The sequence below is a fragment of the Triticum urartu genome, chromosome 3A (assembly GCF_056163025.1).
Source record: "Triticum urartu cultivar PI428250 chromosome 3A, HENAU_Tu73, whole genome shotgun sequence".
Classification (NCBI taxonomy): Eukaryota; Viridiplantae; Streptophyta; class Magnoliopsida; order Poales; family Poaceae; genus Triticum; species Triticum urartu.
The window spans coordinates 210,309,567-210,335,626 of record NC_141875.1 but is presented as its reverse complement, the minus strand read 5'-3'; positions in this window follow the sequence as shown (position 1 = coordinate 210,335,626).

The window sequence follows — 26,060 nt, the reverse complement described above, 5'->3', positions numbered from 1 at the left end:
ATCAGCTCGCTGGATCCTCAGTCTTTTCCAAGATGGATTTGAGGTTGGGCTACCATCAAATAAAAATCAGAAACGGGGACATTCCCAAAACGGCCTTTGTTACTCGTTATGGCCAATACGAGTACACCGTGATGTCCTTCGGTTTAACCAATGCCCCAGCCACCTTCTCGCGGTTAATGAACTCGGTTTTCATGGAGTACTTGGATAAATTCGTCGTAGTATACCTCGATGACATACTCATCTACTCCAAGAATGAAGAGGAACATGCCGAACATCTAAGGCTAGTATTGATGAAACTTCGAGAGCATCGCCTTTACGCCAAATTCTCCAAGTGTGAATTTTGGTTGCCAGAAGTGACCTATCTAGGCCATGTAATCTCTGGTAAGGGTATTGTTGTCAATCCCGAGCGAGTTTAAGCCGTCCTTGATTGGACTCCACCTGAGACGGTCAAGCAAGTTCGGAGCTTCCTTGGCTTAGCGAGCTATTGCCGCCGCTTCGTCGAGAATTTCTCCAAGGTTGCTAAACCTCTAACTGAACTCCTCAAGAAAGATAAAAAGTTCGAGTGGACTCCATAATGCGAGTTTAGCTTTCAGGAACTGAAAAGACGCCTGACATCTGCTCCCGTACTGGTACCACCAGATTTCCCCAAGGACTTTATTATCTATTGCGACGCCTCGCGACAAGGACTAGGTTGCATACTCATGCAAGATCGTCAGGTAATTGCCTATGCTTCACGGCAATTACACCCACATGAGGAAAATTATCCCACACATGATCTAGAGCTTGCAGCTGTAGTCCATGCACTTAAAACTTGGCGACATTACCTTCTCGGTAATCGTTGCGAGATCTTCACCGATCACCAAAGTTTGAAATATATCTTCACCCAACCAGATTTGAATCTCAGGCAAAGACGTTGGGTCGAGTTGATCTCGGATTACGACTTAGGAATAACTTACACCCCGGGCAAAGCCAATGTCATGGCTGATGCGCTAAGCCATAAGTCCTATTGTAACAACCTGATGTTACAACAAAGTCAACCACTTCTCCATGAGGAATTTCGTAAGCTAAATCTTCACATTGTTCCTCGAGGATTCCTATCCACCCTGGTGGCGAAACCTACCCTTACAGATCAGATCATCAAAGCACAGAAGGTAGATCCGGGAATCTCCCGTATTAAGAGAAACATTAAGAAAGGGGTCGCGAATTGTTTCTCCATTGATGATTAAGGTGTCGTATACTTTGGAAATCACCTAGTGGTTCCAAAGGCACGAAACCTGAGGCGGCTGATCCTTAAGGAAGCTCATGAATCCCCTCTCACCATTCATCCCATTAGTACTAAAATGTATCAAGACCTACGCCAGAGGTTTTGGTGGACTAGGATGAAGAGAGAAATCGCTCAATACATTGCTAATTGCGACGTTTGTCGTCGTGTTAAAGCAGAGCATCAACGGCCTGCTGGCACCCTTCAACCTTTGGCTATTCCTGAATGGAAATGGGATAAAATCAGTATGGATTTCATCACTGGGTTTCCCAGGACCAAGAGAGGGAATAATGCCATCTTCGTCGTGATCGACCGACTTTCCAAAGTAGCCCATTTCCTACCTGTTCGTGAGAGTATCACCGCTAGCCAGCTAGCCAATTTATACATCTCCCGAATAGTGTCTCTTCATGGTGTACCATTGGAAATTAATTCAGACCATGGGAGTCTCTTCACCTCTCGATTTTGGGAAAGTTTCCAAAATGCTATGGGAACTCGTCTCTCTTTTAGTACCGCCTTCCATCCTCAATCAAGTGGTCAAGTAGAGCAAGTCAATCAAATTCTGGAAGATATGCTTCGAGCCTCTGTCATCTCGTTCGGAATGGGTTGGGAGAATTGCCTCCCATTCGCGGAGTTTGCTTATAACAATAGTTATCAAGCCAGCTTGGGCAAGGCTCCTTTCGAAGTTCTCTATGGACGAAAATGTCGAACGCCTCTTAACTGGTCAGAAACCGGGGAAAGACAACTCTTTGGCCCGGATATGATTCAGGAAACAGAAGAGCAGGTTCGCGTTATTCGTGAGAAATTGAAAACAGCCCAATCTCGTCAAAAGAGTCAATATGATCGTAAACATAAGCCTATGACTTATGAAGTCGGCGAGAAGGCTTACCTTCGGGTTACTCCGTTAAAGGGAACCCATCATTTCGGTATCAAAGGCAAGTTGGCTCCTCGTTACATTGGACCCTTTCGCATTCTTGCCAAACAAGGAGAAGTTGCCTACCAATTGGAACTACCTCTGCATCTTTCCAGAGTTCATGATGTCTTCCACGTTTCACAACTCAGGCGTTGCTTCGCGGATCCTATCCGTGGAGTGGACCACGAAACGCTTGATCTACAAGATAACCTCTCCTATCGAGAATATCCCGTTCGTATCCGTGATCAAGCCGAGCGTACCACTCGACGTCATAATATCAAGTTTCTCAAGGTTCAATGGTCACACCATTCTAAGAAAGAAGCCACTTGGGAAAGGGAGGATCGTCTTCGACTCGAGTACTCCACCTTCTTCCCGGAGGATCCTAAATCTCGGGACGAGATTCTTTTGAGTGGGGGTGAGTTGTCACACCCTAGCTAGTTCAAGCATTAGAGTGTGCATCATGTTTATTTTCTTCTTAAATTTGAAATGCGGTTGACAGAACCCCCAACACCCCCTGGAAACAACTAGGGTTTACTAAAATTATTTTCAATGAACCTGAAATGCCCTTCTAAAAAGTTCACCCTCTTTGTCTTGGGTTAGAACCTCTGGCAAAATTGGTGCACAATTTTCTAGGTCAACAGAAGGTCATTGAATTAAATCATAAGTATTTGAATTTGGGCATTTAAATGCTATAAAATAATTTAAATGCTCAAATAATTCTGGAAATAAATGTTTGCTGTTGGAAATAATCTAAACAGAGCCCACAATTATTTTCAGGATTTTTGGAAACGTTTTAGTATTTTAATTAAAGCCCAACAGTTGTAGTTAAATAGAAAAACAGAAACAAATCAAAAAAAGAGAGAGGGAAGCCACCTGGGCCTTACCTGTGCTGGCCCAGCCCACCTGGCTCGGCCCAGCCGACTGGCAAGGCCAGTCGTCGTCCTCCTCCCGCCAGAAGGACGCGGAGCGCGTGGCCGGCGCCCGCGGCCACACGCCGGCCACCTCCTGCTTCCGCCGACGCCTTGGAGACGTTCGGGGATGCCACGCGACCCCCACGTCCCCCTCTCATCCTCTCTCACTCTCCCCCTCGTCTCCCTCACTCTCTCCCGCGATGGCCGAGCGCGAACCTCGCCGCCGATCGCCGTAGTTGCCACCAGAGCCACCCCCTCGCCCCTCCGACGAGCCCAATAGCTCCGCCTCGTCGCCCTGCACCTCTCCGCTGACCCACGCGACTCCAACCACCGCCGAACGCCGTCTTCGCCCTCGTCTTCAACCTCGGGCACCCGAGCCATCTCCGGTCGATTCGCCGCCGCCAAGACCTCCCCGAGCTCGCTGACCCCCTCTCCGACCCCGCTGTGAGCTCCTATTCCTTTTCCCCTAGCTCCCGTGCTCGTTTGGCCCCTGTAGCCGCCACTTCCACCGCACCCGAGAGCTCCCCACCGCCGACCATGGCGCCGTCGTGGCCAGAGCCACAGTGGCTCGAAGCCAAGCTCGCAGTTGTGCTCAGCGCAGCACCAGGAACCCGTAGCCACCACCAGCTCTTTCTCCCGTGCACCGTAGCCTCGAAACCAACCCCGCCCGAACTCCGGCCGCCGCCACGAGCTCGATTCCGGCGAGCTCGCTCCACCCCAGCTCCTCCCACTTGCCCCAATAGATGCGCGCGAGCCCCAGCTATGCGTAGCACGTCTCCGCCGTCGATTTGGTCACCGAAGGACCAAATCCGAAGCCCTCCGCCGTCTCGGCCTCGCCGGTGACTCAACGCCGGCGGGATTAGCCCCGCTGACCAGGGGTTTGACCCCACTTTGACTCCCCTGAGTCAATGACAAGTGGGCCCCTCTGTTAACTAAATCAGATTAGTTTTAACTAAAAATAATTAGCTTAATTAACTACTGACACACGGGACCCACCAGTTAGGTTTGACCTGGACGTCCCCGTTGACCACTGGCGTCACACTGACGTAATGCTGACGCGGTAATTAAATTACTGGAATTATTCTTATACAGGAAATTCCAGAAAATAGTCAAAACTTCTAAAAATCATAGAAAATCAACCATAGCTCCAAATGCAAAGATTTATATATGAAAAATGATCATAAAAATTCAATCTATCCATCTGTAATGGTTTCATGCATGACAAAACAAGTTTACCTTGCTGTTTAAGCAGAATAAGGAAATGCACTATTAAGGCCATGTTTAATGAGCTAATATTTGAATCTTTGATTCAAATGAGTTCATTCCTTTCTATTATAACTTGCATTAGGCCAAGACACATTCATATTGCCATGTCATAGCATGCATCATATTGTTGCATATCGTCATGTGTTGATTGTGTTCCGATGTGTTCTTCGTGGTAGGTTCTGCCTCCAAGGATATTCACGAGTATCCAACTGAAGAGCAGTATCCCACTACCATTCCATCAGGCAAGCAACCATTGATCATTCCGATACATACCCATGTTCTCGCTTTTGCTCTTGTTTACTGCATTAAGACAACGTGATTCAAACTGCTGTGTGTTACGGTAGTTGAACCCTTATCCTCTGCATGACCTGTCATTGCCACAGTAACTAGATGAAACCCACTATCATGTGTAGGAGTTGATTGAGCCATGTATGTGATTCCTACCTTGCTATGCCTGCTATGCTTAGAGTTGCGTCAGGTCTGGTTCATCTGGGTGATGGGCTAGAGTGAAATGTTTATGTCGGTAATATGAGGGATGTGTTGAACATGTTTTGGTAAAGGTATCGATGAGAGGCCATGTAGGAGTACATGTTGGGTTGTTTCATTGAGGACGTCCATAAGAACTGAGATCTGTATGTGTGATTTAAGATGCAGTTACTACCGTACATTGGGCCCGAAACCAATGGACCCTCTCGGCTTCTTAATCACCCTAGTACTCTGTCCAGGAGTTGCAAATAGTTTCTGGTGTTTGTAGGTTATGTGTTGGCGGCCGTGCGTAGCGCTGACCCTAGGGGTGGGCTATGTTGCGGTAGATACACCGTGGCCGGGTATGCCGGGCGCCCGTTTGGCGTCTCGGGACCCTGTTCACATCGTTCAGGGCCGTATGTGGAAACCTCGGCCGGACTCCCTGCGGATGGAACCTGGATAGGCGATAAACCTGGACTAGAGACTTAAGTGTTTAGGTAGGCCGTGGCCGACACCCTCGCCGGGCTTCCGCTTGAAGGTTGCCGAGTACATGTCGTGTAAGCGGCGGTAAGTGGTGAAAGCGTGTATGAAGAAGTACACCCCTGCAGGGTATAAAACTATTCGAATAGCCGCGTCCGCGGTAAAGGACTACTTGGTTGCCTATACAGTTCATAGACAAGTTAATGAATACTACTAAAAGACTCAAGATAAGTGTGAGTACCGAGGATGGCCCTCTTGTAGGATGACGAGGGAGGATCCCCGGTGGAGTATTGTGTTGGTGAGTAGTGGACTCGTGTGCGAAAACTATTTTACTGGTGGAGTTCCGTAGGATAGCTTAGCCAAGAGTCCAAGCTGGCTTGCTGCATTAACCCCACTACCTTCTTGAGAATAACCATGTATAGTAGGTTCTGATGTAAGACTTGTTGAGTACCTTTGTACTCATGTTTGCTTAATTACTGTTTTCAGACGACACCGCCCCCTCCGATGGGTTCTACGTAGACCTTGACGTCGACGAGTGACTAGCCACCCAGGTGGTGATCCTGGCCATGGAGGGCCCTATGTAGATAGACAGGCTTCGAGAAGCCTTCTTTCTTTCTAGAGTCTGTACTCAGACTAGTTGCTTCCGCATGTGCTTGTATGATTGTATGACTTGAGTGTCGGGTCATGTGACCCCTATCTATATGAACATGTTATGTATGGCTCCCTGGAGCCTTTAAATAAAGTACTTGAGTTGTAGAGTTTTGTTGTGATGCCATGTTGTATGTACTCATATCGGGCATATTGTGTGTATGATTGAAATGCTTGGTATGAGTGGGATCCGACAATCTAGTTGTTTATCCTTGGCAGCCTTTCTTATGGGGAAATGTAGTCTAGTGTTCCTCGAGCCATAGTAGTCCGCTACAGCCTGGTTCGCCGGAGTCCTGCTAGCCCAGCACTACTGCTCAGGACACTTGACTGGCCGGCATGTGTTTCACTTCGTTCCTATGTCTGTCCCTTCGGGGAAATGTCACGCGGTGATATCCGGAGTCCTGCCTAGCCTGCTACAGCCCGGGTTCCCCAGAGTCCTGTTAGCCCAGTGCTACAGCCCGGAATCACTTGCTGATGACCGACATGCTCGATGTGATTCATGTATGCATGTCTCCATAGGTCTGTGCCGCTTTGGGTTCACAACTAGCCATGTCGGCCCGGGTTCTCTGTCATATGGATGCTAGCGACACTATCATATACGTGAGCCAAAAGGCGCAAACGGTCCCGGGCCATGGTAAGGCGACACCCGTGGGATACCGTGCGTGAGGCCGCAAAGTGATATGAGGTGTTACCGGCTAGATCGATGTGACTTGGAATTGGGGTCCCGACAGGATCCATGTATGAGAACAAAGTATGGACTTTGGTGGACTTAACCGATGATCGCCAGGCCATTGAAAATAAATGGATCTTCAAGAAGAAGACAAACGCTGATGGTAATGTCACTATCTACAAAGCTCAACTTCTCAGAAAAGGTTTTCGAGAAGTTCAAGGGGTTGACTACGATGAGATTTTCTCATCCATAGCGATGCTTAAGTCAATGCGAATCATGTTAGCAATTGCCGCATTTTATAATTATGAAATATGGCAAATGGACGTCAAAATTGCATTCCTTAATGGATTTCTTAAAGAAGAGTTGTATATGATGCAACCAGAAGGTTTTTCGATCCTAAAGGTGCTAACAAAGTGTGCAAGCTACAGCGATCCAACTATGGACTGGTGCAAGCATCTCGGAGTTGGAATATACACTTTGATGAGGTGATCAAAGCATATGGTTTTATACAGGCTCACGGTGAAGCATATATTTAGAAGAAAGTGAGTGGGAGCTCTGTAGCATTTCTAGTATTATATGTGGATGACATATCGTTGATTGGAAATGATGTAAAATTTCTGGATAGCATAGAAGGATACTTCAATAAGAATTTTTCAATGAAAGACCTCGGTGAAGCTGCTTATATATTGGGCGTCAAGATCTATAGGGATAGTCAAGACGCTTAATAGTACTTTCACAAAGCACATACCTTGACAAAGTTTTGAAGAAGTTCAAAATGGACCAGTCAAAGAAAGGGTTCTTGCCTGTGTTACAAGGTGTGAAATTGAGCCAGACTCAAAGATCGACCACTACAGAAGATAGAGAGAAAATGAAAGTCATTTCCTATGCCTCAGCAATAGGTTCTATCATGTATGCTATGCTGTCTACCAGACTTGATGTGTGCCTTGCCATAAGTTTGGCAGGGAGGTACCAAAGTAATCCAGGAGTGGATCACTGGACAGCGGTCAAGAACATCCTAAAGTACCTAAAAAGGACCAAGGATATGTTTCTCGTTTATGGAGATGATGAAGAGCTCGTCATAAATGGTTACATCAATGCCAACTTCGACACTGATCTAGATGACTCTAAGACACAAACCAGATATGTATTTATATTGAATGGTGGAGCTGTCAGTTGGTGCAATTCCAAGCAGAGCGTCGTGGCAGGATCTACGTGTGAAGCGGAGTGCATAGCTGCTTCAGAAGCAGCGCGTGAAGGAGTCTGGATGAAGGAGTTCATATCCGATCTGGGTGTAATACCCAGTGCACCAGGTCCAATGAAAATATTTTGTGACAACATTGGAGCAATTACCTTAGCGATGGAATCCAAGTTTCACAAGAGAACCAAACACATCAAGAGACGCTTCAACTCCATTCATGATAACGTCAAGGATGGAGACATAGAGATTTGAAAATACATACGGATCTGAATGTACCAGACCCGTTGACTAAGCCTCTTCCACGAGCAAAACATGATCAGCACTAAGACTCCATGGGCGTGTTAGATTCATTACAATGTAATCTAGATTATTGAATCTAGTGCAAGTGGGAGACTGATGGAAATATGCCCTAGAGGCAATAATATCGTTGTTATTATTATATTTCCTTATTCATGATAATGGTTTATTATTCATGCTAGAATTGTATTGATCAAAAACTTGAATACAAGTGTGGATACATAAACAAATACCGTGTCCCTAGTAAGCCTCTACTAGACTAGCTCGTTGATCAAAGATGGTTAAGGTTTCCTAACCATAGACATGTGTTGTCACTTGATAATGGGATCACATCATTAGGAGAATGATGTGATGGACAAGACCCATCTGTTAGCTTAGCATATGATCGTTCAGTTTATTGATATTGCTTTCTTAATGTCAAATACTTATTCCTTCGACTATGAGATCATGCTACTCCTGGATACTAGAGGAATACCTTGTGTGCTATCAAACTTCACAATGTAACTGGGTGATCATAAAGATGCTCTACATGTATCTCTGAAGGTGTCTGTTGAGTTGGCATGTATCGAGATTAGGATTTGTCACTCCGTGTAGAGGTATCTCTGGGCTCTCTCGGTAATACACATCACAAGAAGCTTGCAAGCAATATGATGATACATCCATTTTGCATCATGCTTTTATATTGATATTTATTGCATTATGGGCTGTTATTACACGTAATATCACAATACTTATGCCTTTTCTCTCTTATTTTATAAGGTTTACATGAAGAGGGAGAATGCCGGCAACTGCAATTCTGGACTGTAAAAGGAGCAAATATTAGAGACCTATTCTAGACAACTCGAAAAGTCCTGAAACTTCACGGAGCATGTTTTTGGAATATATAAAAAATATTGGGCAAAGAAAGTACCAATGGGGGGCCACCAGCCTGCCACAAGGATGGAGGGCGCGCCCTACCCCCTGGGAGCCCCCCCCCCCCACGACCTTGTGGGCCCCCTGGAAGGCCTCCAGTGCCCATCTTTGGCTATATGGTGTGTTTTGACCTGGAAAAAATCAGAAGGAAGCTTTCAGGACGAAGCGTCACCGTCTCAAGGCGGAACCTGGGCAGAACCAATCTAGGGCTCCGGCGGAGCTGTTCTGCCAAGGAAACATCTCTCCAGGAGGGGGAAATGGCTTCCTCTTGAGCATGCATTGGTTTTCCCTTGAAGAGGAAAGGATGATGCAGCAAAGTAGCATAAGTATTTCCCTCAGTTTTTGAGAACCAAGATATCAATCCAGTAGGAGACTACACGCAAGTCGCCTAGTATCTGCACAAACAATCAAGAACCTTGCAACCAACATGATAAAGGGGTTGTCAATCCCTTCACGGCCACTTGCAAAAGTGAGTGATAAACATAACAAGATAAATATTTTTGGTACTTTTGTTGTATAGATTGGAAAGTAAAGATTGCAAAATAAAATAAATAGTAAACTAGAGTTGTAGATCAGCAACTTATATGATAAAAATAGACCCAGGGGCCATAGGTTTCACTAGTGGCTTCTCTCATGATAGCATGTATTAGGTGGGTAAACAAATTACTGCCGAGCAATTGATAGAAAAGCGCATAGTTATGAGAATATCTAGGCATGATCATGAACATAGGCATCACATCTGTGTCAAGTAGATTGAAATGATTCTGCATCTACTACTATTATTCCACACATCGACCACTATCCACCATGCATCTAGAGTATTAAGTTCATAAGAACAGAGTAACGCATTAGGCAAGATGACATGATGTAGAGGGATAAACTCAAGCAATATGATATAAACCCCATCTTTTTATCCTCGATGGCAACAATACAATACAATACAATACAATACATGCCTTGCTGCCCCTACTCTCACTGGGAAAGGACACCGCAAGATTAAACCCAAAGCTAAGCACTTCTCCCATTGCAAGAAAGATCAATCTAGTAGGCCAAACTAAACCGATAATTTGAAGAGACTTGCAAAGATATCAAATCATGCATATAAGAATTTAGAGAAGAACCAAATATTGTTCATAGATAAACTTGATCATAAATCCACAATTCATCGGATCTTGGCAAACACACCGCAAAATAATATTACATCGAATAGATCTCCAAGAACATCGAGGAGAACTTTGTATTGAGAACCAAAGAGAGAGAGAAGAAGCCATCTAGCTAATAACTATGTACCCGAAGGTCTATGGTAAACTACTCACACATCATCGGAGAGGCTATGGTGTTTATGTAGAAGCCTTCTGTGATTGATTCCCCCTCCGGCAGATCGCCGGAAAAGGCCCCAGATGGGATTTCACGAATACAGAAGGTTGCGGCGGTGGAAAAGTGGTTTCATGGCTCCCCTGGATGTTTTTAGGGTATAAGAGTATATATAGACAAAAGAAGCACGTCGGTGGAGCTACGAGGGGCCCATGAGGGTGGGGGGCACGCCTACCCCCCGTGGGCGCGCCCTCCTACCTCGTGGCCGCCTCATTGCATCTCTGAATTCCACTCCAAGTGTCCTGGATTGCGTTTGTTCCAAGAAAGATCCTCGCAAAGGTTTCGTTCCGTTTGGATTCCGTTTGATATTCCTTTTCTGCGAACCATTGAAATAGGCAAAAAACAGAAACTGGCACTGGGTCTCCGGTTAATACTTTAGTCCCAAAAATAATATAAAAGTGCATATTAAAGCCCATAAACATCCAAAACAGATAATATAATAGCATGGAACAATCAAAAATTATAGATACGTTGGAGATGTATCAGAAATCGTTGCCATCATCATCACCATCGATCCTCTCATTGCGAGGGGGTTAATCTGCATCAACATCTTGACCAGCACCATCTCCTCTTAAACCCTAGTTCATCTCTTGTATTTGATCTTGGTCCCAAAACCTCAGATTGGTACCTATGGGTTGCTAGTAGTGTTGATTACTCCTTGTAGTTGATGCTAGTTGGTTTATCAGGTAGAAGATTATATTTTCAGATCCTTAATGATAATTAATACTCCTATGATTATGATTATGAATATGCTTTGTGAGTAGTTACATTTGTTCCCAAGGACATGTGAGAAGCCTTGTTATAAGTAATTATGTGAATTTGGTATTCGTTCGATATTTTGGTGAGATGTATGTTGTCTTTCCTCCAGTGGTGTTATGTGAACGTCGACTACATGACACTTCACCATTATTTGGGCCTAGGGGAAGGCATTGGGAAGTAATAAGTAGACGATGGGTTCCTAGAGTGACAGAAGCTTAAATCCTAGCTTATGTGTTGCTTCGTAAGGGGCTGATTTGGATCCATATGTTTCATGTCATGGTTAGGTTTACCTTAATTATTCTTTCGTAGTTGCGGATGCTTGGGAAAGGGGTTAATCATAAGTGGGAGGCTTGTCCAAGGAAGGGCAGCACCCAAGCACCAGTCCACCCACATATCAAATTATCAAAGTAACAAACGTGAATCATATGAGCATGATGGAAACTAACTTGACGACAATTCACATGTGTCCTCAAGAGCGCTTTGCTTTATATAAGAGTTCGTCCAGGCTTGTCCTTTGCTACAAAAAGTATTGGGCCACCTTGCTGCACCTTGTTTTCTTTTATTACTTTTTACCCATTACGATTATCTTATCACAAAACTATCTGTTACCGATAATTTCAATGCTTGCAGAGAATAGCATGCTGAAAACCACTTGTCATTTCCTTCTGCACCTCGTTGGGTTCGACACTCTTACTTATCGAAAGGACTACGATAGATCCACTATACTTTTGGGCCGACTCTTTTCTTGTGCCATTTCGGGGGAGTGAAGCGCCTTTGGTAAGTGGAAATTGGTAAGGAAACATTTATATAGTATGCTGAAATTTACGGTCACTTGTTACTATGGAAAATAATCCTTTGAGGGGTTTATTCGGGGTATCTTCACCTCGAGCGGAACCACAATTAGTTGCTCCTCAACCTAATGCACCAACTAAAAATATTTATTATGAAATTCCTTCGAGTATGATAGAGAAACTTCTAGGTAATCCGTATGCACGAGATGGAACACTACATCCCGATATGCACCTAATCTATGTGGATGAAGTTTGTGGATTATTTAAGCTTGCAGGTATGCCCGAGGATGTTATCAAGAAGAAGGACTTCCATTTATCTTTTAAGGGAAATGAATTGACATGGCATAGGCCATTGGATGATATTGGATCATGGAACTACAACCGATTGAAATTGGAATTTCATCAGAAGTTTTATCCAATGCATCTGGTTCATCGTGATCGGAATTATATATATAAATTTTGGCCTCGTGAAGGAGAAAGTATCGCTCAAGCTTTGGGGAGGCTTAAGTCAATGTTATATTCATGCCCCAATCATGAGCTCTCAAGATAAAATATTATTCAAAAAATTTATGCTCGGCTTTCTCATAATGATCAATCCATGCTCGATACTTCTTGTACTAACTCCCATATGAAGAAGGATATTGAATTCAAATGGGAATTGTTGGAAAGAATTAAACGCAACTCTGAGGATTGGGAACTCGACGAAGGTAAAGAGTCAGGTATAAACCTTAAGTTTGATTGTGTTAAATATTTTATGGATACCGATGCTTTTCGTGATTTTAGCACTAAATATGGATTTGACTCTGAGATAGTAGCCTCTTTCTGTGAATCATTTTCTACTCATATTGATCTACCTAAGGATAAGTGGTTTAAATATCATCCTTCCATTGAAGTTAAAGTAGTAGAACCTATTAAAGTTGAAGAAGAAACTATTACTTATAATGTTGATCCTATTGTTCCTACTGCTTATATTGAGAAACCACCTTTCCCTGTTAGAATAAAGGATCATGCTAAAGCTTCAACTGTGGTCAACAAAAGTTATATTCAAACACCCAAACCCCCTGAGCAAATTAAAGTTGAACCTAGTATTTTTATGGTTAAAGATCTCTTGGTTGATAATATTGATGGGCATGTTATTTATTTCTGTGATGAAGCTGCTAGAATTGCCAAACCCGATATGAAAGATAAACATAGACCTATTGTTGGCATGCCTGTTGTTTCTGTTAAAATTGGAGATCATGGTTATCATGGCTTATGTGATCTGGGTGCTAGTGTGAGTGCAATTCCTTATACCTTATATAAAGAAAATATGAATGGTATTGCACCTGCTGAGATAGAAGATATTGGTGTTACTATTAAGCTTGCTAATAGAGATACTATATCACCAATTGGGATTGTTAGATATGTTGAAGTCTTGTGTGGGAAGATAAAATACCCTACTGATTTTCTTGTTCTTGCTTCCCCACATGATTATTTTTGTCTCTTTATATTTGGTAGACCCTTCTTGAATATTGTTAATGCTAAGATAGACTGCGAGAAAGATATTGTTACTGATGGTTTAGGGGACATGTCGCATTATTTTAATTTCTCTAAATTTCGTAGACAACCCCATGATAAAGAATTTCCCAGTAAGGATGAAATTATTGGTCTTGCTTCTATTGTCGTGCCTCCTGCTGATTCTTTAGAACAATATATGCGAGACCATGAACATGATATGTTTATGAATGAAAGAAGGGAAATAGATGAAGTATTCTTTAATCAGGGACCTATTTTGAAACAAAATTTGCCTGTTGAAATCCTTGGGGATCCTCCTCCACCTAAGGGTGATCCCGTGTTTGAGCTTAAACAATTACCTGATACTCTGCTTATCTTGATGAAAAGAAGATATGTCTTGTTATTATTAGTGCTAAACTTTCAGAGCATGAAGAAAAGAAATTATTGAAAACTCTAAAGAAGCACCGTGTCGCTATTGGATATAGTCTTGATGATCTTAAAGGCATTAGTCCCACTCTATGTCAGCACAAAATTAAATTGGAGAAAGATGCTAAACCAGTTGTTGATCACCAACGACGGTTAAATCCTAAGATGAAAGAAGTGGTAAGGAATGAAATACTAAAGCTTCTGGAGGCATGTATATTTTATCCTATTGCTGATAGTCAATGGGTAAGCCCAATTCATTGTGTCCCTAAGAAGGGAGGTATTATTGTTGTTCCTAATGATAAGAATGAATTGATTTCTCAAAGAATTGTTACAGGTTATAGAATGGTAATTGATTTTCGCAAATTAAATAAAGCTACTAGAAAAGATCATTACCCTCTACCTTTTATAGATCAAATGCTAGAAAGATTATCCAAGCATACACATTTTTGCTTTCTAGATGGTTATTCTGGTTTCTCTCAAATACCTGTGCCAAAAGATGATCAAGAGAAAACCACTTTTACTTTCCCTTTTGGTACCTTTGCTTATAGACGTATGCCTTTTGGTTTATGTAATGCACCTGCTACCTTTCAAAGATGTATGACTGGTACATTCTCTAACTTTTGTGAAAAGATTGTTGAGGTTTTCATGGATGATTTCTCCATTTACGGAACTTCTAATGATTGCTTAAGCAACCTTGCCGAGTTTTGCAGAGATGTGAAGAAACTAATCTCATCTTGAATTGGGAGAAGTGCCACTTTATGGTTAATGAAGGTATTGTCTTGGGGCATAATGTTTCTGAAAGAGGTATTGAAGTTGATAATGCTAAAGTAGATGCTATTGAAAAGATGTCGTGTCCTAAAGATATCAAAGATATAGGAAGTTTCCTTGGTCATGCTGGTTTCTATAGGAGGCTTATTAAAGACTTCTCTAAAATTTCTAGGCCTCTCACTAATCTCTTGCAAAAAGATTTTCCTTTTGTTTTTAATGATCATTGTGTAGAAGCATTTGAAATACTTAAGAAAGCCTTGATTTCTGCACCCATTATTCAGCCACCAGATTGGAATTTACCCTTTGAAATTATGTGTGATGCTAGTGATTATGCTATTGGTGTTGTTCTAGGACAAAGAGTTGATAAGAAATTAAATGTTATTCGGTATGCTAGTAAGACTCTAAGACAGTGCCCAGAGAAATTATGCTACCACTGAAAAATAATTCTTAGCAGTTGTATTTGCATGTGATAAGTTCAGACCTTATATTGTTGATTACAAAGTAACTATTCACACTAATCATGCTGCTATTAAATATCTTATGGAAAAGAAATATGCTAAACCTAGACTTATTAGATGGGTTTTCTTGTTACAAGAATTTGATTTGCATATTATTGATAGAAAGGGAGCTGAGAACCCCCATTGCAGACAACTTGTCCAGGTTAGAAAATGTTCTTGATGACCCACTACCTATTGATGATAGCTTTCCTAATGAACAATTAGCTGTCATAAATGCTTCTTGTAATACTCCATGGTATGCTGATTATGCTAATTACATTGTTGCTAAGTTTATATCACCTAGTTTCACATATCAGCAAAAGAAAAAGTTTTTCTATGATTTAAGACATTACTTTTGGGATGACCCACACCTTTATAAAGAAGAAGTAGATGGTGTTATTAGACGTTGTGTACCTGAGCATGAACAGGAATAGATCCTACGCAAGTGCCACTGTAACATCCCAATTTTCAATTTGGAATGGTATACATTAGGTCATCATTGCATATCATATTTTATTGCATTTTGGCTTGATCCTAGAAATTCTACGCAACTCAAGGTCCCACGGAGAGAGTTGGGCATTTCGTTATTTTCATATTTGAGTTTTCTCAAATTTTGAAAATAGGATCATTTGATTTTAATTATTTTCTCTTCGAATATTTCTTTTATAAAAATAAAAGAGAGAGGATAAAATGACTTCCTCAAAATAAAGAAACATTGGAGATTTAATACTAAAATCAAATAAGATTTTTATTCGGAGTTTTATTGCTATTTTATTTGAATTAGGGAAAATATGTGTTTTTTTAATTGCATTCGAGTCCAAAATAAATGTTCACCTTGTCCCGTAGATTTTTAGAGGACGGGGAAAAGTCATTTCAGGATTTTTGGAGCCCGTTTAGTATTTCTTTTCCTCGTGTTTCTGCGCGGAATTATTAAAAAAAGGGTCAACCAACTTACCTGGCCGTGTCCGACCGGGACACTGCGCCCGGGCGGCTTTATAAGCCGAGCCCGCGACCCCGCCAAGCCCAAGTCGCCCGCCCCGCCGAAACCCTAGCCCCGCCGCCCGCCAGCCCGCCCGCCGCCGCCGCGCCGCGCGTCCCTGCCGCCCCGCCGCCGAACCGTCGGAGCCGCGCCGCCGCCCTGCCACCCCGTCGTCGTCGCCGGAGTTCGCTGCCGCCGCCGGTTTTTCTTTGCCGGTTCAGTTTTTTTCGATAAAACCCTAGATGCGTTTTTTAGTATACATCGGTTTTTTTCCGGTTTATATTTTTTGCAAACGCCCGTTCGTTCGTTCGTTTCAACGAACGAGTTTCACCGTTTAGCCGCAGACAGCGAACGTTCGTTCGTTGGCTTGTTCGTCAGTTTTTCTTTTTCTCGGATTTCTCGCAATTATTTTCGATCGTGATTTCTGATCCGATTTTTGTTTTAGTTTAACTTTTCGCTCGTTTATCGGAATCAGGCGATTCAAGCGCCAGAGTTTCGTCTCGAAGCCCTCTTTCTATTTAATCAACTTAAACAAGTTTTTCCTACTGTAAAATTTGACTTTTGTCCAGATTAGTAATCGAAGCTTGTTTCTTTCGTAGTTTGAGTTTTATTGCTTCGTTCGACTTGATTCTTTTTGCAAACCGGAGTTCTTAAGTTGACTTTCTGGTTAGATCTTCTTATTTGAGTTTTACCCATGCATCTTTACTTTATTGCTTATTGTATGCTTGTTTGATTGCGATAGAGTACCCGGAGTGCGAAGTGTGCTTCTACGAGTCTCTAGGTTTCACAGATCATCAGCAAGGCAAGTAACACTTTGATCATACCTCTTTACTACCCAGTTTTATTGCATTAGATCAATCCTCAAACAATTGCATGATTAGGATCTAATTAATATGTGGGTTTTGGGAAGTAGATGAGGTAGTACCTATTCACATGTTTATTATCAAACCTTTGGGAGTTATGATACGTCTCCGTCGTATCTACTTTTCCAAACACTTTTGCCCTTGTTTTGGACTTTAACTTACATGATTTGAATGGAACTAACCCGGACTGACGTTGTTTTCAATATAATTGCCATGGTGTTATTTATGTGCAGAAACAAAAGTTCTCGGAATGACCTGAAACTCCACGGAGCGTATTTTTGGAAATAATAAAAAATATTGGCAAAAGATCAAGGCTAGGGGGCCCACACCCTAGCCACGAGGGTGGGGGCGCGCCTGCCCCCCCTAGGCGCGCCCCTACCTCATGGGCCCCCTGGAGCTCCTCCGACCTCAACTCCAACTCTATATATTCGTGTTCGGAGAGAAAAAATCAAGGAGAAAGATTCATCGCGTTTTACGATATGGAGCCGCCGCCAAGCCCTAAACTCTCTCGGGAGGGCTGATCTGGAGTCCGTTCGGGGCTCCGGAGAGGGGAATCCGTCGCCATCATCATCGTCAACCTTCCTCCATCACCAATTTCATGATGCTCACTGCCATGCGTGAGTAATTCCATCATAAGCTTGTTGAACGGTGATGGGTTGGATGAGATTTATCATGTAATCGAGTTAGTTTTGTTAGAGTTTGATCCCTAGTATCCACTATGTTCTGAGATTGATGTTGCTATGACTTTGCTATGCTTAATGCTTGTCACTAGGGCCCGAGTGCCATGGTTTCAGATCTGAACCTATTATCTTTCATGAATATATGTGAGTTCTTGATCCTATCTTGCAAGTCTATAGTCACCTACTATGTGTTATGATCCGGCAACCCCGAAGGACAATAGTCGGGACCACTTCCGGTGATGACCTTAGTTTGAGGAGTTCATGTATTCACTATGTGTTAATGCTTTGGTCCGGTACTCTATTAAAAGGAGGCCTTAATATCCCTTAGTTTCTGCTAGGACCCCATTGCCACGGGAGGGTAGGACAAAAGATGTCATGCAAGTTCTTTTCCATAAGCATGTATGACTATACTCGGAATACATGCCTACATTACATTGATGAATTGGAGCTAGTTCTGTGTCACCCTAGGTTATGACTGTTACATGTGAACCACATCCGGCATAATTCTCTATCACCGATCCATTGCCTACGAGCTTTCCATATATTGTTCCTCATTTATTTACTTTTCCGTTGCTATTGTTACAATCACTACAAAATACCAAAAACATAACTTTTGCTACAGTTACTTTCGCTATCGTTACAACTACTATCATATTACTTGGCTACTAAATACTTTGCTGCAGATATTAAGTTTCCAGGTGTGGTTGAATTGACAACTCAGCTGCTAATACTTGAGAATATTCTTTGGCTCCCTTTGTGTCGAATCAATAAATTTGGGTTGAATACTCTACCCTCGGAAACTGTTGCGATCCCTTATACTTGTGGGTTATCAAGACTATTTTCTGGCGCCGTTGTCGGGGAGCATAGCTCTATTCTTTCAGTCACTTGGGATTTATATCTGCTTATCATTATGAAGAACTTGAGAGATCCAAAAACCAAGATTTATCCCTCAACTATGAGGGGAGGTAAGGAACTGCCATCTAGCTCTACACTTGATTAACCTTCTGTTTTGAGTAAGCTTGCGACACCTAAACCTGCTTCTGCTATTGATTCTGATATGTCGCATGTTATTGATGATGCCACTTCTGCTATACATGATACTTATGATGAAACTACTCCTATGCCTGATACTACTGTGCTACTTGGTGAATTTCTTGATGAACAACTTGCTAGGGCTAGAGAGAATGAAATTATTGAAACTGATAATACTAATGAAAGTGATTATGAAGGCTCTCCTAATAAATATGAATTACCTGTTGTGCCTAAGGGCTATGTTATGGATGAAGAAACTAAAAGAGACTTTCTTGCTTGCAATGATAGAAGTGATCTTAAGAAATTATTAGCTAAGCTTAAACAAAAAACTCTGAATGCTAGAATGAAATATGATCCTGCTTATGCTACTTCACCTATCTTTGTTACCGATAAGGATTATGAATTCTCTATTGATCCTGATATAATTACTTTGGTTGAATCTGGTCCTTTTTATGGCTATGAATCTGAAACTATTGTGGCACATCTTACTAAATTAAATGATATAGCTACCCTGTTCACTAATGATGAGAGAACTCGTTACTTTTATATCCTTAAAATATTCCCGTTCTCATTAAAGGGTGATGCTAAGATATGGTTTAATTCTCTTGATCCTGGTTGTGTGCATAGTCCCCGGGATATGATTTATTACTTCTCTGCTAAATATTTCCCTACTCATAAGAAACAAGCTGCCTTAAGGGATATATATATATATATATATATATATAATTTTGTGCAAATTGAAGAAGAGAGTCTCCCACAAGCTTGGGGGAGGCTTCCCCAATTACTTAATGCTTTGCCTGATCATCCTCTTAAGAAAAATGAAATACTTGATATCTTTTATAATGGACTAACCGATGCTTCCAGAGATTACCTAGATAGTTGTGTTGGTTCTATTTTCAGGGAAAGGACACCGAATGAAGCTGAAATTCTATTGAATAATATGTTGACAAATGAAAATAATTGGACACTTCCTGAGCCAACTCCTGAGCCTATTCCTAAACCAACTTCGAAGAAAAGGGGTGTTCTATTTCTCAGTCCTGAAGATATGCAAGAGGCAAAGAAATCCATGAAAGAAAAGGGTATTAAAGCTGAAGATGTTAAGAATTTACCTCCTATTTAAGAAATACATGGTCTTAATTTACCACCTATTGAAGAAATATATGGTTTTAATCCATCACCTATTGAAGAAACACATGGTCTTGATAACCCAACACAGGTAGTAAAGGTAAATTCTCTCTATAGATATGATAAAGTTGAAATCCCATTTACTAAGTTTGCTAGCCCATGCTTAGATGAGTTTGATAAATTTATGGTTAAGCAAGAAGACTTCAATGCTTATTTTGGTAGAATTAAAACGCAGTGCTGATATGCTTGAACACTTGGGTGATTATATGGCTAATGTCAAAGGTGTACTTAAACTTATTAGTAAACATGCTTCTATGGTTACCGCTCAAGTAGAACAAGTACTTAAAGCTCAAAATGATTTGCTCAATGAATTGAATAGTAAAAATAAGGACTATGCTGTTAGAGTGGCTACTAGAACTGGTAAAATGACTCAGGAACCTTTGTATCCTGAAGGCCACCCTAAGAGAATTGAGCAAGATTCTCAGAGAAATAATATAGATGCACGTAGTCCTTCTAAAAGGAAGAAAAAGAAAAATGATAGGACTTTGCATGGTTCTAGTCAACCTATTGCTGAAACACCTGAGAATCCAAATGATCTTCTATTTCTGATGCTGAAACACAATCTGGTAATGAACCTAAAACTAGTAATAATGTTAATGATAATTTTCATGATGATGCTCAACCTAGCAATGATAATGATATAGAAATTGAACCTGTTGTTGATCTTGATAACCCACAATCAAAGAATCAACGTTATGATAAGAAAGACTTTGTTGCTAGGAAACATGGTAAAGAAAGAGAACCATGGGTTCAAAAACCCATGCCTTTTCCTCCCAAACCATCCAAGAAAAAGGATGATGAGGATTTTGAGCGCTTTGCTGAAATGATTAGACATGTCTTTTTACGTATGCGATTAACTAATATGCTCAAAATGAATCCATATGCTAAGTATATGAAAGATATTGTTACTAATAAAATAAAGATACCGGAAGCAGAAATTTCCACCATGCTTTCTAATTATACTTTTAAAGGTGGAATACCAAAGAAACTTGGAGATCCAGGGGTACCCACTATACCATGCTCCATTAAAAGAAACTACGTTAAAACTGCTTTATGTGATCTTGGAGCCGGTGTTAGTGTTATGCCTCTCTCTTTATATCATAGACTTGATTTGAATAAGTTGACACCTACTGAAATATCTTTGCAAATGGCTGATAAATCAACTGCTATACCTGTCGGTATTTGTGAGGATGTGCCTGTTGTGGTTGCAAACGTTACTATTTTAACAGACTTTGTTATTCTTGATATTCCCGAGAATGATAGTATGTCTATTATTCTTGGAAGACCTTTTTTGAATACTGCAGGGGCTGTTATTGATTGCACCAAAGGCAATGTCACTTTTCATGTTAATGGTAATGAGCATACGGTACACTTTCCGAGGAAACAACCTCAAGTCCACACTATCAATTCTATTGGAAAAATTCCATCGATTATTTTTGGAGGTTTTGAATTTCCTCTTCCTACTGTCAAGAAGAAATATGATATTCTTATTATTGGGGATGTGCATATCACCGTTGAGGTAACCTAGTGTTATTCGAAAATTCTCCGGTTTCATGTTATTCGGAATGAGTTTGTTAACAAGACCTGATCAACCTTGTTAATGGATTCCTTTTGATGATCATGAGATGGATGAATTTACAAAACACAACTCTCTGTACCCTCCTTTTACTTTCTGTTATTTATATTAAATAAAATAAAAATAGTATTTTTTGTCTGTTATCTGAATTATCCGTGCAATATAAAAATACCCCGAAAATAAAAGTTCTCCAAATGCCCTGAAATTTAAATATGATTTTTTCTGGAATATTTGAGAATATTTGGCACTGAGAACACAGCAGGGGGGCATCCACCTGGCCACGAGGGTGGAGGGCGCGCCCTACCCCCTGGGCACGCCCCCTGCCTCGTGGGCCCACGGTGGCCCTCCTCCACTTATTCCTGCACCCACACACTCCTTCTTCCTCCCACAAACACCATTATCCAGCTCCAGCACGAGTTCTAGCTCATTTTGCTGCGAATTTCGATCTCCTTGCTCAAAGCACCTCTCACAAAACTGATTTGGGGGATTGTTCCTTGGTATGTGACTCCTTCATTGGTCCAATTAGTTTTTGTTCTAGTGCTTTATTCATTGCAAATTTGTGCTGCCTAGGTGACCATGTTCTTAATCTTGCATGTCAAATTTATGTGGTTCCAAGTAGTTTTGATGCATGATATAGGCTCTAGGCACTTGTAGGAGTAGTTGCTATCAATTTAGTTGAGTTTGGTTCATTTTTATTTGAAGTTACTAAAAAATTCAGAAATTTTTTAGAGGAAGAAATATGTTTAGGAAAATGTACCAAGGTGGTTCTTCAAGGAAACAAGGACCCAGGCTTGCAATGCGTGATGTTGATGATGAGCCACCAAGGGAAGCTCCAGTGTGGCCTTGTGAATGGCCTTCAGAGGACTTCATGGATCGAGCGGGAATTAAGGAAGAATTTAACGCATATTTGCGTAACGCTGATCTTGTGAGCTTCGAGGAAGAAAAATGCCGTCAGTACCACTATCTCACTAGTTCCTTTGTGAGGAGGTTTGAATTTTCATCTTCACACAATTCTCAGACTGTCCTATTCGATCTCTATGAAAATTCTTATACTATGGACTTAGAGGATTTTACCACTGCTTGCAAACTTCCACAATGGGGTAGTGCTAGTGAACCTCGCAAATCTGAATTTAGAGATTTTCTTGCTAATATAACTGTGGGGGAATCTAGAGATATAGCAGAAGCTACCATAGGGAGCATTCACTTTCCTACTATACATTATTTTGCTCTTTTCATAGGTAGATGCATTAACGATAAAGATGAAGAATGTCACATGTGTATCCCTGACCTCGGTATTCTTAGGAGTGCTATATTAGGAGATAAATCTTATAATTTGGGAGCCATTGTTGCACATAGGTTGCATCTTAATAGATTTAATGGAGATTTCTTCGGTGGAATTTATGCAACCCGCATAGCTAATTTTCTTGGTGTAACCATACGTGAGGATGATATTGAGTTGCCTCCTGCTTATTTGGATTATGAGGCTATGGTTCGTCATCAGTTTGTTGAGAGGAACGATCAGTTCCTCCAGTACCGACTAATCTTTAACAGACGATGCACCTATCACGTCGCTCTCCCTGCTTCTACTTTCTTTGACTTTCAGGCAAAAGGGAGATATTTTATAACCAGAGAGGAGGCGGAAGAGTATAAGAGGAGAGCTGAGATAGCTCGCCTCCAAGCTGCAGCCCACGATGCAATGACTGCTGCATCTCAGTACGACCCCAACTACAACTTTGGATATCCGCCAGGCCATCCGTGGCATTAGACCAACTTAGGCCAAAAGCCTAAGCTTGGGGGAGTACGTATTTCTCACCGACATTACATTCATGTTCACACACTCATTGCTAGATGTCGGTGCTCATACTTTTTCATTCTAATATCCATGCTAGTTTATTTCCTTTTTATGCTTTCTTTTTGTGTGTTTGATAAATCTTAAGAAAAACCCAAAAAATTTAGTTGTAGCTTTTAGCTAGTTTTAATTTCCATGCTTGTAGTAGTAATTAAAAAGAAAACCTAAAAAGATTTCCTGTTCTTCTTTTGCTTGTTGGGAGCTTTCCCGTGTAAATAGTTTTTTTTTCTTTTCTTTGGGGGTCGATAGGAGAAGACCATGATTAAAATGTTAAAGTGCCTCTTATATGCATTATTGTTGATCTGACAAAAGAGCCCATATTGCCTTGTCTTCTCCTGTTTATTGAATGCTTGCAGATTCTAGCTTAGTCCAATGCACGTGCACTGTTATTATTATTCACATCATTCGGTCGTGCAAGTGAAAGGCAATTATGACGATATATGATGGACTGATTGAGATGGGAGAAGCTGGTATGAACTTGACCTCTCTTGTTTTTGTAAATATGATTAGTTCATCGTTCCTGATTCAGCCTATTATGAATAAACATGTTTGCAATGACAATTAGAGATTATAGTTGCTTATGCCATGCTTAATTAGCTAGGAGCTTATAATGGTTTACCTTGCGTGCCAACATGCTATTAAAATGGTTGTGATGTGGTATGATAGGGTGGTATCCTCTTTTGAATGATTCGAGTGGCTTGACTTGGCATATGTTCACGCATGTAGTTGAAACAAAATCAACATAGCCTCTACGATATTTATGTTCATGGTGCATTATATCCTACTCATGCTTGCATTCGTTGTTGATTAATTTTAATGCATGTTCATGACTGTTATCGCTCTCTAGCTGGTCGCTTCCCAGTCTTTTTCTAGCCTTCACCTGTACTAAGCGGGAATACTGCTTGTGCATCCAACTCCATAAACCCCAAAGTTATTCCATATGAGTCCACCATACCTACCTATATACGGTATCTACCTGCCGTTCCAAGTAAATTTGTATGTGTCAAACTCTAAACCTTCAAATAAATATCCTGTTTTGTATGCTCGAATAGCTCATGTATCAACTAGGGTTGTCCGTATCTTCCATGTTAGGCGGTTTATTCTCAAGAGGAGTGGACTCCGCTCCTCACTCACGAGAAAATGCCTGGTCACCGGGATGCCCAGTCCCATGCTTTATGCAAATCAAATCAAGAAAATTGCAAACAAAACTCCCCCTGGGACTCTTGTAGTTGGAGGCACTCGTTGTTTCGAGCAAGCCATGGATTGATGCTTGTTGGTGGAGGGGGGGTATAAACTTTACCATTCTGTTCGGGAACCGCCTATAATGTGTGTAGCATGGAAGATATCGCCATCTCTTGGTTGTTATGTTGACAATGAAAGTATACCGCTCAAAATATTATTCATCTCTATTTCAAAACCGAGCTCTGGCACCTCTAAAAATCCCTGCTTCCCTCTGCGAAGGGCCTATCTATTTACTTTCAAGTTGAGTCATCATCCTCTTATTAAAAAGCACCAGTTGGAGAGCACCACTGTCATTTGCATTCATTACGGTTAGTTTACATTGAGTATGACTTGACTGGATCTCTTTTACCATGAATTACAATGTCTAGTCAGTGCTTGATCTTTAAAGGTGCTCTGCATTTATGTTTTGCAGTCTCAAAAAGGGCTAGCGAGATACCATCTTGTTATATCATATTATGATTGTTTTGAGAAAGTGTTGTCATCCGAGATATATTATTATTGCTCGCTAGTTGATTATGCCATTGATATGAGTAAACATGAGACCTAAGCGTTATTGTGAATATGGTTAGTTTATAACCTTTGCTGAAAACTTGAATGCTGGCTTTACATATTTACAACAACAAGAGCAAACATAGTTTGTAAAAGTTTTTCTTTATCACTTTCAGTTTGTCAACTGAATTTCTTGAGGACAAGCAAAGGTTTAAGCTTGGGGGAGTTGATACGTCTCTGTCGTATCTACTTTTCCAAACACTTTTGCCCTTGTTTTGGACTCTAACTTGCATGATTTGAATGGAACTAACCCGGACTGACGCTGCTTTCAGTAGAATTGCCATGGTGTTATTTATGTGCAGAAACAAAAGTTCTCGAAATGACCTTAAACTCCACGGAGCGTATTTTTGGAAATAATAAAAAATACTGGCAAAAGATCAAGGCCAGGGGGCACACCCTAGCCACGAGGGTGGGTGTGCGCCTGCCCCCTGTGCGCGCCCCCTACCTCGTGGGCCCCCTGGAGCTCCTCCGACCTCAACTCCAACTCTATATATTCATGTTCAGAGAGAGAAAATCAAGGAGAAAGATTCATCACGTTTTACGATACGGAGCTGCCGCCAAGCCCTAAACTCTCTCGGGAGGGCTGATCCGGAGTCCGTTCGGGGCTCCGGAGAGGGGAATCCGTCGCCATCGTCATCATCAACCTTCCTCCATCACCAATTTCATGATGCTCACCACCGTGCATGAGTAATTCCATCGTAGGCTTGCTGGACGGTGATGGGTTGGATGAGATTTATCATGTAATCGAGTTAGTTTTGTTAGGGTTTGATCCCTAGTATCCATTATGTTCTGAGATTGATGTTGCTATGACTTTGCTATGCTTAATGCTTGTCACTAGGGCCCGAGTGCCATGATTTCAGATCTGAACCTATTATGTTTTCATGAATATATGTGAGTTCTTGATCCTATCTTGCAAGTCTATAGTCACCTACTATGTGTTATGATCCGGCAACCCCGAAGTGACAATAATCGGGACCA